General features: G+C 48.4%; 1 long non-coding RNA gene across 3 annotated transcripts in view; it reads left to right on the plus strand.

Annotated features, from left to right (window-relative positions):
- LOC109293975 overlaps positions 1-10,824 on the plus strand; it is a 46,192-nt gene that overhangs the window by 17,801 nt on the left and 17,567 nt on the right. The window contains exon 1 of one of the 3 annotated variants that reach the window (XR_002096439.1): positions 8,265-8,398. The exons of 1 other annotated variant lie outside the window; for it this stretch is intronic. This is a non-coding gene — a long non-coding RNA (uncharacterized LOC109293975). Of the gene's footprint in view, positions 1-8,264; positions 8,399-9,106; positions 9,186-10,824 lie in introns of those variants that run through there. One more of the 3 variants, XR_002096440.1, reaches the window with a different exon arrangement.

The following is a 10,824-nucleotide window of genomic DNA, read 5'->3' on the forward strand; positions in this document are numbered from 1 at the left end:
ATTCTTCCACAGTCTGTCCAATGTACACCGCAGAGGAGCATTGTAAGCAGGTAGTGCTGTATATGCCATAGGAAAGGAGTAAGTGAATTAATGTGGATATTATAATCTATGTTGTCTGGTCCGGTGATGGTGTTGTCTATGTTGTTAAGGGTCATAGCTGCAATCTGGGTCTTGGACAAGGCCTGATGGCTTGATCAGAATTGGAGGTAGGTAGTCTATTGTTGGAGAGATGTTGTTTGCGGTTGGAGGCCTGTGTATAAGCCAGGATAGGCATGTCTCCCAATGCTCCTTCTAGATGGTTGTCATTTTCTAGGAGGGGCCATCAGTGATGCATCCCAGGTGTTCAAACAGTTAAAGCCAGTGTTTATTAATGATTTGGATACCAGTCTAGAGAATCCTGCCCCAAACCTGAGGTTGGTTTTAACTTTTTTATTATTTACAAATACAAATTAATTAACCCAGGCCCTAGGAAGCCAGATTCTCTGGTGCAAAGGTCATGATATGGGGTGTTGCAGTGGTTTCCTTATTAGATTTACTGCCATGTTTATAATTCACATCAATCTGCTGTTGGTTATTTAGAGAGGTACAGGTGTATAACTGCTTACTTGGTGGCTCCTCAGACACTGGTAAAACCTGTTTTTAAAAGTGATCTACTATGAGGTGCCTCAATTTCTCAATCACAGACAGTATGATGTCTGGATATGATGAGCAAGTGCAGCTCTCCCTGGACACGGAGACGCCTGAACAAGAAATCACGTGGGAAGTTTTAATGTAAGTGACTTTGACTAAGGTCATGCCACAAGACAGTGGCAGAGCCAGAGAAAGAGCTCAGGAATCCTGGAACTGCATGCTACACGGCAAAGGGAGGCAATCGCTAGGCCACCTTACCCCCTGTCAATGATCCAGTGCATTTCAGTGGGAGATTAAGATCTGTTTCTATTTCACCATAAAATATCCCCATGAAAGTTATTAAGATGTGGGCCAAGGCCAGTAAGAAGCCCATCCATGTGACCCTAGCTATCCTAAAATTATGGGAAATCAACCCTGCTTAGAGAGCCCAGAAATGACCAACCACCAGGTAACTGCAGAAACCCAGGCAGCTGGCTCCTTCCCCTGGTCCCAGGGCTTCCAACAGCCAAAGTAATCAGTGCAGAAAACTTTGCTCTGGGTTATGTTTATTCACATTTATGAGGCACAATTAGCCTTCATTAGACAGCCCAACCTCGCTGAACAGTGCTGGGTTAGATTGCTAAATGCTGGGGCTCAGGGGGCCGATCAGCTTTCCAGGGGTAGTGGATTAATCTGGAACCTCCCCAGTGAGCGCACAGCTGGGCTGTAGCCCTAGCACTGGAGAACATGCAGCAGAGAGGTGCTGGCTCCTGGGGGCTGCAGTTGTTTATGCAAACCTTTGTAGGGCCCCGGGGAATGGACAAGTTGTGCTGGGAAAGCAGGCTGCCTCAGGTCCCACCTTGGGGTCTGACAGCTTAAGCTGGGCTCCAGCTTACTTGTTCTTGGCATTGCTTGCCTTAGCAGGTCCAGGAGGAGCTCTGCAGATGCGTGTGCATGCTGCTGTGCTAAGTGTCTTCCCATCTGGACCTACATTCATTAGCTTTCCTGTGACCCCACGACACCATCCAGACATGAATGGACTGCCCCATACAAGGTAAACGTGAGCAAAGTTAATGCTGTTGTCCCCACTCCTTCATGGGGCGTGAGGCCCAGAGGATGAAATACACTCCAGATCTACTCCCAGCCCAGGGGGTCTGATTTCCAAGTGGGCTGGGCACCCCCAGCTCCCACTGAGCTTCCATCTGAGCTGTGCATGCCCAGCACCTTGCAAATCAAGCCAGAAGTTACTTGTGCAGTTACATGGCTCTGGCTGGCAGGACATTCTTCCCTGACCTTTGCTCAATCATCTGGGCACGGCCTCCAGCTTGACAGCTGAATACGTATACCAGGTCTTCAGTCTGACCCAGTCAGGCCCTCACGGTTCAGAGCACATCAGCCTGGACACCTGGAGCCAGCACCTGCCTACAGATCAACCCTTTCCCTTTCTACAAGCTGCTGGTCTCCCCCGCTCAGCCAGGCAAGTTCTTTTCTGTGCTGTATGCATCCAGGTCACAGGAAAGCTAATGCAGAGCTGAGGAGACAGATGTGGAGCAACAGGGATGGTTGTGAAGATGGGGTGATTCTTCTCTCTCATCAGCCCATCTTCCTCATTCGCTGGGCTCTCTGTCTTTATCCGTGTCACAGCTATTCTAGGAAAATATCCTTGTCTCTGGATCTCGCCCTCCACGGCTCTCTCTTGCTCAGTGGGTCGTCTCGTACCCAGGAGCCCTGTGCTGGGGGAGGCCACAGTGGAAGCAGCTTGTGTTTTGGTCTGGCAGGGTGACAAGGACTTGGAGGGACATGTTTATTTCTAGGTTTTATGGGGGGAAGGAGCATGATAATGTCAGCTACATCCTGGCAGTAAGAGGAGTCACAGAAGTCTTGCATTTGACCCACGGCCTGAAGGATGCAACATCCTGCGTTATTGATGTGGTGATTTAAAGCAAAATCTTCTGTCCACAAGGATTGTGCTTTATTAGCTTTGCATACAGAGTGAACAGGCTTTTTGTGTAATAATAATATACCCCCATAGGCACCAAGGCAGCATGGGGGAGGGGAGAGAATGACTTAGTAGGTGCTAATGAACTGGCATTCTTGCTGTTCATTAGCTGGGAAAGCTCAGGGTTTCATGAGCACAGAGAATAGGCGTGACAAGGTTTGGCTTTCATTGCAACTCTGAAGTAACGCCACATTATCTAGTGCCCAAGCTAGGGGGAAACTGGGATCTTTGTTCTCCAGGACGTTCCGGCATTAGCAGCGTCTCTTCTTGATGAACCAGAATGACAAGACCAAGCTCTGAAATTTCCTTTGCTGAGATATTTCCAAAAACAACAACAGAGTGATGTGGACCCATCCCTGCGTGTTGTTTTGCTAACACCAAATTATTTGACTTTTTGACTTGATAATGTTGAAATGTTACCATATAATAGAAAATATTACCTCCAATGTATGGTATGATACCTCAAAATATCTATATTTACAAATACAGAGACATACCATCTTCAACCAATGTTAATGTAATATAATTTTTGGCTGATAAGTCAAAAGCAAAAGGTTTTTTTTTACCATAATGAAATGCAACATTTTGATATTAGAGATTTGTATACACTTTTTCCCACTGAAACTTTTGCCACAGTGGACGCACTCCTACAAAACAGTTCAGTTTTCACCAGACTCTGTATTCTGATGGAGAACAATTCTGCCAAAAAATTGCTAACCAGCTCTGTCCTGAGGAGTTGTCCCCATACATCAGCAGACCCTGTAAGAATGACAAGAGCACTCAAGAGTTTGACAGGGTGGCAAATTATATAGCCAAAGGCATTTTCACCTTCCCCCACAACCTTAAGTGTACTGGCCCATGCTAGAGGCAGGATCCAGCCTGGAGGGACCAGTCCAAAGCACAAATGTGCTTTCTGTTGGCCGAAGTCTTATACTATTTAGACTCCACATTGTCTAATGCTGAAATGATCCTAATTTGGTAGGAAATGCCTTCTGTATTCTATACAGCTCACAAGCGTAAGGAAATAATGACATCTCGACTTAGCTGGTAGTTGACAGCAGCAGCCGTGATCCCTTACAGTCAAAGATGATCATTCCCATAGGTCAAGTAAAGGGTTATAGTAGAGTTGCCAACCCTCCTGGATTGGCCGGGAGTCTGCTAAAATCGGCATCGATCTCCCGGTGACTATTGAAAGCAGTCCAGGAGATTGATATTGTGAACCAGCTGAACAGTACAATTAATTAATTTGTCATGTTGGAAAAAAAAATCTCCTGGAATAGCTTCAGTCAGAGTTGGCAACCCTAGGTTATAGATGAGTCTGCTGATGGCTAAGAAGGCTGATCCTAAAGCTGCAGACTCTCTGGCAAATGCCATAGGTGGTAGTTAAAGGGAGGGTCAGACCACAGATTTCTTGGTCTTGTTTCTTTTCCTTCCATTTCTTTTGTTTTTCTGTCACCAGGATGAGATGATTTTTCTCAAAGTAAAATGTGCCTTCTCTTACAAGGCGTCCCCACGTAGCCCTGTCCCAGGCTAATCTTTCCCAAATTTCGGTGTCAGTGCCCGGCTTGTTTGCCTTGAGGGTGTCCTTAAAGCGTTTCCTTTGGTCCCTGTGTGTCCTTTGACCTTGGCTGACTTGGTGACCACAAGAAAGATGGAAAACAAAATTGATGCAATCATGCAGCCTTGCTTGATGCCAGTTTGAATGGTAAAGCAGAGCCACTGCATAGGGTGGAGGCAGTCATCTGGTCATCAAGGAGTCTTAGGATAGAGATAAATGTCCCTGGGCAGCCAAACTTTGTTAAGATCTTCCATAGAGCTGCACAATTAACAGGCTTGAAGGCTCATGAGATCCATAAGATCACCAAATCAATAAGATCACCAGTTCCCAGTCTTGTTCTTGGCATTTTTCCTGGATTTGCTGGGTATCAAAAATCATGTCCATGTGCCCCTCAATGGTCTGAAGCCACACTGAGACTTGGGAAGGATTTCCTTGGCAAGAAGGAGCAGTCAGTTCAGCAGAATTTGAGCAAGGATCTTCCCAGTGGTAGAGAGGATGGCAATACCTTGGTAAGTCTGGCTGCGGAAACTATTTCCCTTTTTTTTAATGGTGACAATACTGGCACTCCGTAGGTCAGTGGGGTTACTCCTCCATTGGAGTCTTCATCTGCCTTGGCAGCTGTTGAGAAGTCTGCCTTCTGCATCCACCTGCTCCACCACTGAGGTCTTTGTGTTGCGTTGGACTGTTCTTCATGTAATACCTTACCTTTGTCTTTACCGCCATGGGTGACTACCAGGAATACAAGACTCCTGACCGTGTTGTTCTGAGAGTCAGTGGTACATGCAGTGGTATTCTGTAGAGGTATCTGGCAGTAATTCAAAAGGAACAAAAAGCCATTCACATTGGATATAGGACCTAGGGAAATGCATCACTTTGTGCTCCTGCTACTGTTTGGTTTGCCAGCAGCAGTCAGGCACCAGGTGTTGAACCCTGTTCTCCATCTCACCTCTGCTGTGTCTTTACCAGTGCAAGGGGAGTGTGAAGAGGAAGGGAACTCGTGTGGCAACAGCATGATTGGAGCCTCCAAGTGTAGGACAAAGGTTGTTAGAGCCGAGCTGACACAGTTGGCAGTGCCGGGGCTGTGGGTTGGGAAGTTGAAAGAAAATCTTGGGAAAGGGGGAAAAATATATTCTTGCTTTTTCAGTCTGCCTCCTGCCCCTTTTGCTCTGCTTTGTTGTGCTGGCAAGGAAAAGTAGGTGCTTTGCTGCCCAGAAACAGCATAAGGGCCTCTGTTGTGAGTCACTGAGGTGTTTAGCTGCAAGAAAGTACAAACCAGCCCCCAGCAGAGGAGCTGGAGGCAGTCACCAAAGCACAGCAAAGCCAGACAGCCTTTCAGCTCATTTATCAAAGCTCCTGCCATTCCCACATGCAGCGAAAGAGACAGCGATCAATAGGGAGGAGAGAGAGTTTGGTGGAGCTGAGCGGGTCCTGCTCACTTCCTGCTCCTCCTGAAAGGTGTGGAGTAAACGGCACAGTTCATGAAACTGGAGCGTGGCCAAAAGCCAGGAATAGTGCGAGCCAGTGCCTCAAACAGCTCTGCAGGCTGCAGCATATGCACAGTCCTCACTGTGCTCTTCCGTTCTCATGATTTGAACCCTCCTCCCTGCTCTGCCAAGGCAGCTTGGGTCCAGCCCAAGCCCCCTGCTCTTCCCAGCTATCAGCCCTGCAGAACTTCGCCCGGGTGTCTCGGGTCAGATTGGCAGCACCTGCAGGGTCCCAGTCCTGAGACCCCCAGAGCTCTGCCAAAATACTCCGGTCCTGGCCAGGCTGCTCCTCAGCATGACTAATTAGCCTGGCTGAAGTGCCTCGCTAATGCAGCTATGCAGCCTCTAATATGTAAGCTACTGCTGGCTCCCCACGGCTCCATTCTCAACCCAAGCTCCACTCACAAGTCCTCCTCTGCCCACGTGCCATGCTAAAACAGGAGACCACTCACAGTAGATTGTACAGTTTGCCCTAAGAGGTTCATCTGATTTTTTTTTTCCTTATACACTTTGATCAGCAAGGAAACGTTTAGATTAGTACAATTAGGCTTCAGGGGGTGAACACCTCATGGAGAGGAATGAGACTTAAAATGGAAGGTTCTTGGCTAGAGGGTCTTGCCCCTCTGCTCAGGGTCACACCAGTTGCCGTATTCGAGGTCAGGGAGGATTTTAACCCCATGGTCAGATTGGTATGGACTGTGGGGGGCTTTTGGCTTCCTCTGTAGCAGAGGGCATGGCCCTCTTCCTTGAATCACTTGAGCATATGCTAGCAAACTGCAGCAGCAGGACATTGGCCCTGCTTTCCCCCAATGCTATGCTTTGTGTTGTGTCAGACTGACTGTGTAGTTTTGCTAAGAGATTAAGCAGTGGATTTGTATAGGATTGGGTTGGATAGGAATGATCCTGCCTCAGGCAGGAGACTGGACTAGGTGACCTTTGGAGGTCCTTTCAAGCCTACTTTTCTATGAGTCTAAGAGTCTAAATCCCCATTCCCATATCAGCTACTGAAGACTCAGGCTGTCTGCAGAATCAGGCAAAGCGCAACTAAACAACACCCTTGCCACCTAGATCCCATTCATTGGGTCTTCTGTGCAATGGGAGACCTAGATTTATTAAGGAAGGCTTAGACTGTGGAGCACAAGATTGCTGCCTCTAGAGGGAAGCACTGTTTCGCTGAGCTGCTGCAAAGCCTTCTGATCCCATCATGCCCATACCGACCAGCCCACCTGCACTGGTGACAGCCAGTTGGGAACCTGCTTGGAACAGGGTTCTCAAAACCCATTACACAACAACTCGGGTTTTTTTTTCCTCTGGCTACTTCTGTTTCAGCTGGCAGCAACAAGGAAAGCACCGGAGATGTGTCCCACAGGGTTCCTATTCTTACAAAGCAGATTCAAGTCTCAGTACCAGCTTGCTTTTTACCCAATGGTTTTCTAGGGGACAGGATTCAGGCAAAGACCACCAAAGGAGGGGGTTTTGAATCCACGTGGATCCTAATGGATTAGCAACATCACCTGAACCTGGCTACCTCGGCCCACAGGAAGGGCTAAGAAGGGGAATGGCGTGGCCGTGCACAGTATGTTTGGGAGTATGGTTCCATCTGTGTGCAAAAGGAAGCGTGCAAGGGCCTGATTCAATGCTAGCGCCAGCCAAGCTATGCTCCCAAATGGTTGCTATGGAAACGCATTGAGTTTCTGGAGCCTTGCAATGTGTGTTACACTCTGCTCTGTGCAAATGCTATAGCTCCTGTCCAGCCTGGTGGTTTGAGATCAGGGAGACTGCTTGGGTGATTCCTGTACCCACAGGATACAGAACTGTTGCATGGGAGAAGCTGTAGTTCGTTCCTAGCTGGCATTTGCAGATGGGCTATGAATGGATTTATTACCCTGGTCACAATATAGATGATTCACCCCAGCTGGTTAGTTGCTTAATGCAAGGTAAAGCATAATAGACTCAAATGCAGACTGGATAGAGCAAACACCTGCAACTAGAACAATTAAATACCTGATATAATAAGGGAAACTGGCACAACATCCCACGTGCAAGGACAGAAACGAACAGGTGTGCATACATGTATGCATGTACATCGAAAGGCATGCACACTTGCATTTGTGTGCAGTCTCGGATATGCACCGCATGTGGTCTGATACATACACTCCCCACCCAAGCACACACTTCTGTAAATAAATATGCCTATGTGCACACAAGCACAGGTACTCACACACGCACATTGTGGCCTCACCAGTTTGGTTGTGTTCACTGGCACAGCTCTGCTTTAGATAATTCCAGACCCCTGGTTCTGGTCTTATCTGCCTTAATGCTAGTTACGCAGGGCCAGGATCTCTCTTTTTGGCATTTACTGGAGTCCTACAGTTTCCCCACCTGCAAAGGGCCCACTGATAAATTCAGGAAAACAAGAAGGCATCCATCTGAATGGTTAATGCACCTCCTCTCCTTCCTGCTAGACCTGCTGGGCATGGGTCAGCTGCTATGCCAGCCAGCGGCTGTGAGCAAGTTTGATTCTTGTGTGGGCAGGCAGTGTGCCAATCCAGTGCCTCACACCCTGGGTTAATCATTAACTCCCTCCCCTCGCACGCCTGCACAGGACAAGGTTGCTTTTCCTCTGTGTGCTCCCTGATACTTTTCTCTTGCCTGCTTAGGTGGGAGAAACAGCATTCAAGGAGCTGGGAACCTTTGGTTTAACTGCTTCAAAGTAAGCGCAGCACCAGGGCAGCGGGCATCACGCTGGTGAGTGTGTTCTTTCTGTCTGCTTGGCCCCTGGCCAGGCTTGTGACCATTTGGCTAGGTCATGGGTGCTGTTCAGTCACCTTGAGCTCCAGAGCACACTTGCTGTTTCCTTCTGCTCCTGTCTCCCGCAGGCCTCTCCAGGTCATTCTTTCCAGCCCAAGTGGTAGCAGCTGCTTTCCTGCAGTTTCTCAGGAAACCTGGCAGGTGCTCAGCTGAGTCCACAGAGAGGAACCTTTTGTCCCACAAAGCCCCTCCTCTTGCATCTCTGCCCTGGAGTGTTTTGGATGTCTGCTAGGACCTGCCAGGGGACTCTGCACCCATAGCTGAATGACTAGGTTTTGCTAACACTAGCCCTCCATCTGCCCAGTCTCCGCTAATATAGAATCAGTCTCCAGTTTCCCTCCTCCAGTCTTGTCTTGTGGGGTGCTGAGCTCAGGGGGACTGAAAAGCAGTCTGGACCCCAGAGGATTGGGCTCCTCACCTACTGTGTATTGGTTCTGCATGCCACTAGAGAGCTGCCACACTGCCAAGAAGAGGAGTTTTGCATTATGCCCATGTCCATGCCTTGCCTGGCAGTGCTTGCCCAGCCATCCAATAGGTCTGTGGCCAGAGAGGGATTAGGGCACACCAAAAGCCAAGCAATCAGGCTCGAGCAGTCTCTAGTCTGTTGAGCCAGTGCCTCTGGCAGTCCCAGGCCTCCAGGCCTCCATGCCCCGCTCCCATGCAGGTGGCTCTGCACAGGTGGAAGGTGTCCATCTCCCCAGGGCCCAGATCTATAAATTTTGAGGTGAGTGATTGATTGCTAATGGAAACCATCAGCTCCTCATGCAGGCATCTGAGTGTGTGTGTGGCAATCTGGGAAGGGATTTATACCCTTGAATAGTCACTGAAAAGATGATCTGACTGCTTCCCTCTGTCTGGCTGTCCATTACTAGTTAAAATCTTCAGGCAGAGAAGAGAAGACTTTAGCCTTAAAGGCACATACTCCCCTTGGAAAAGCAGCCAGCAGTTCCTCACCCTGCTCCCTCCCTGCCGAGCTAGTTTTGGTCTGGAAAAACCAATGCTGTTTTTGTTGCCTGTACTTGTGTATTAATTAGTTAGATTCTACTTAGGTTAAATTAAGTAGATTTAGCTAAGCACCTGCAGCTGGGTCCAGACGGTCTCTGAGCAAGCACAGTAAAGCCCAATTAGCCGAGTGAAGATACAAGCAACTGTGAGCCAGGGCTTCCAGATGCTCCTTCTGGCTCTGACACTGATTGCCCTGGGCAAGTCACTTCTCTGGCCTGTGCCTCAGTTTCCCCTGCTGTAAGATGGGGGTTATTCACTTGCCTACCTCGTGAGTGTGTTGCAAATCTCAATTCCCTGTTTGCATTTTGCTTCGAGAATCCCAGTGCCAGCCAGGCCTTGCAATACGATTCTTTTGGCTACAGGCTTAGCTGTTACCAACTCTTTTCAGCACCCTAAGTATCTCTCCCAGCTAACCTGCTCCGTGTCTGTGTGATATCAATAGAGTGACAGTGGCTTCCATTTGCTTTTGATTTGATTGCAAGTGATTCTTTTCTCTAGCCCAGGCTCCAGCAATTGAAGCAAAGGGATTTGCAAGGAAAGGGAGGGAAATTATCTTACAGCAATAATTTTGCTAAGTGCTATGTAGACAAGCCCCTGAGTTAGATTGAGAAAAAGGGCTGATGGATGTCATCCTGGCCTGCATGATGGTCATCAGACATTGTGGGTCCCTGAAGAATCCCCATGGCATCACTTTGCCAAATTTAGAATCCAAATGGGGCACACTTTGGTCTTTAATTTATACCCAAAGAAATCAGGAGTGTCTGGAGTCAGTGGAGCAGGACTAGAGGGAAACCGGCATGATCACCGATCAGAACAGCAGCATTTTGCACTGGAGAAAGGACACCGCAAAGTGCCAGGCCACAGAGATTTGGCTCTGGCAGAATATGGGTCTGAGCCACTACGCAGAGTTTATTTTACTTGCTAACATAAACCAAGAGCAACTTCCAAGGAATTATTTTTCCTACAAACAAACCTCCAAAGGCTGTGAGATACCTGGGGAGCTCGCTGTTATCCTGCATGGTAATTACCCTTGAAAAAATGGGATCTATTAAAGGGAATGTCTAAACTTGTGTCACCTCCTCAGTAATAAGGGAGCATATGCTGCCACCTGGGAAGGAGGGAGATGCAGCCAGACACTGGTGTGCCGAAATATGGTCGCCACAAGACAGCAGCTGTTTGTGCGGCTGAATGTAAAAGGGCAACTACCTACAGAAAGGAAACTGGGAATGTTTGCTGCACAAGGGTGATCCTGTGGGGAAGAGGCTCAGGATTGAGTGACTGGGCAGCTGTGGAGAAAGGAGGTCATACGGGGGGTCTGGTTCCCTACCCTCAGGAGGGAAATGGACCTTGGTTGAAAG

The sequence above is a fragment of the Gavialis gangeticus genome, unplaced genomic scaffold (assembly GCF_001723915.1).
Source record: "Gavialis gangeticus isolate Ggan-Ray unplaced genomic scaffold, GavGan_comp1, whole genome shotgun sequence".
NCBI classification, from domain to species: domain Eukaryota; kingdom Metazoa; phylum Chordata; order Crocodylia; family Gavialidae; genus Gavialis; species Gavialis gangeticus.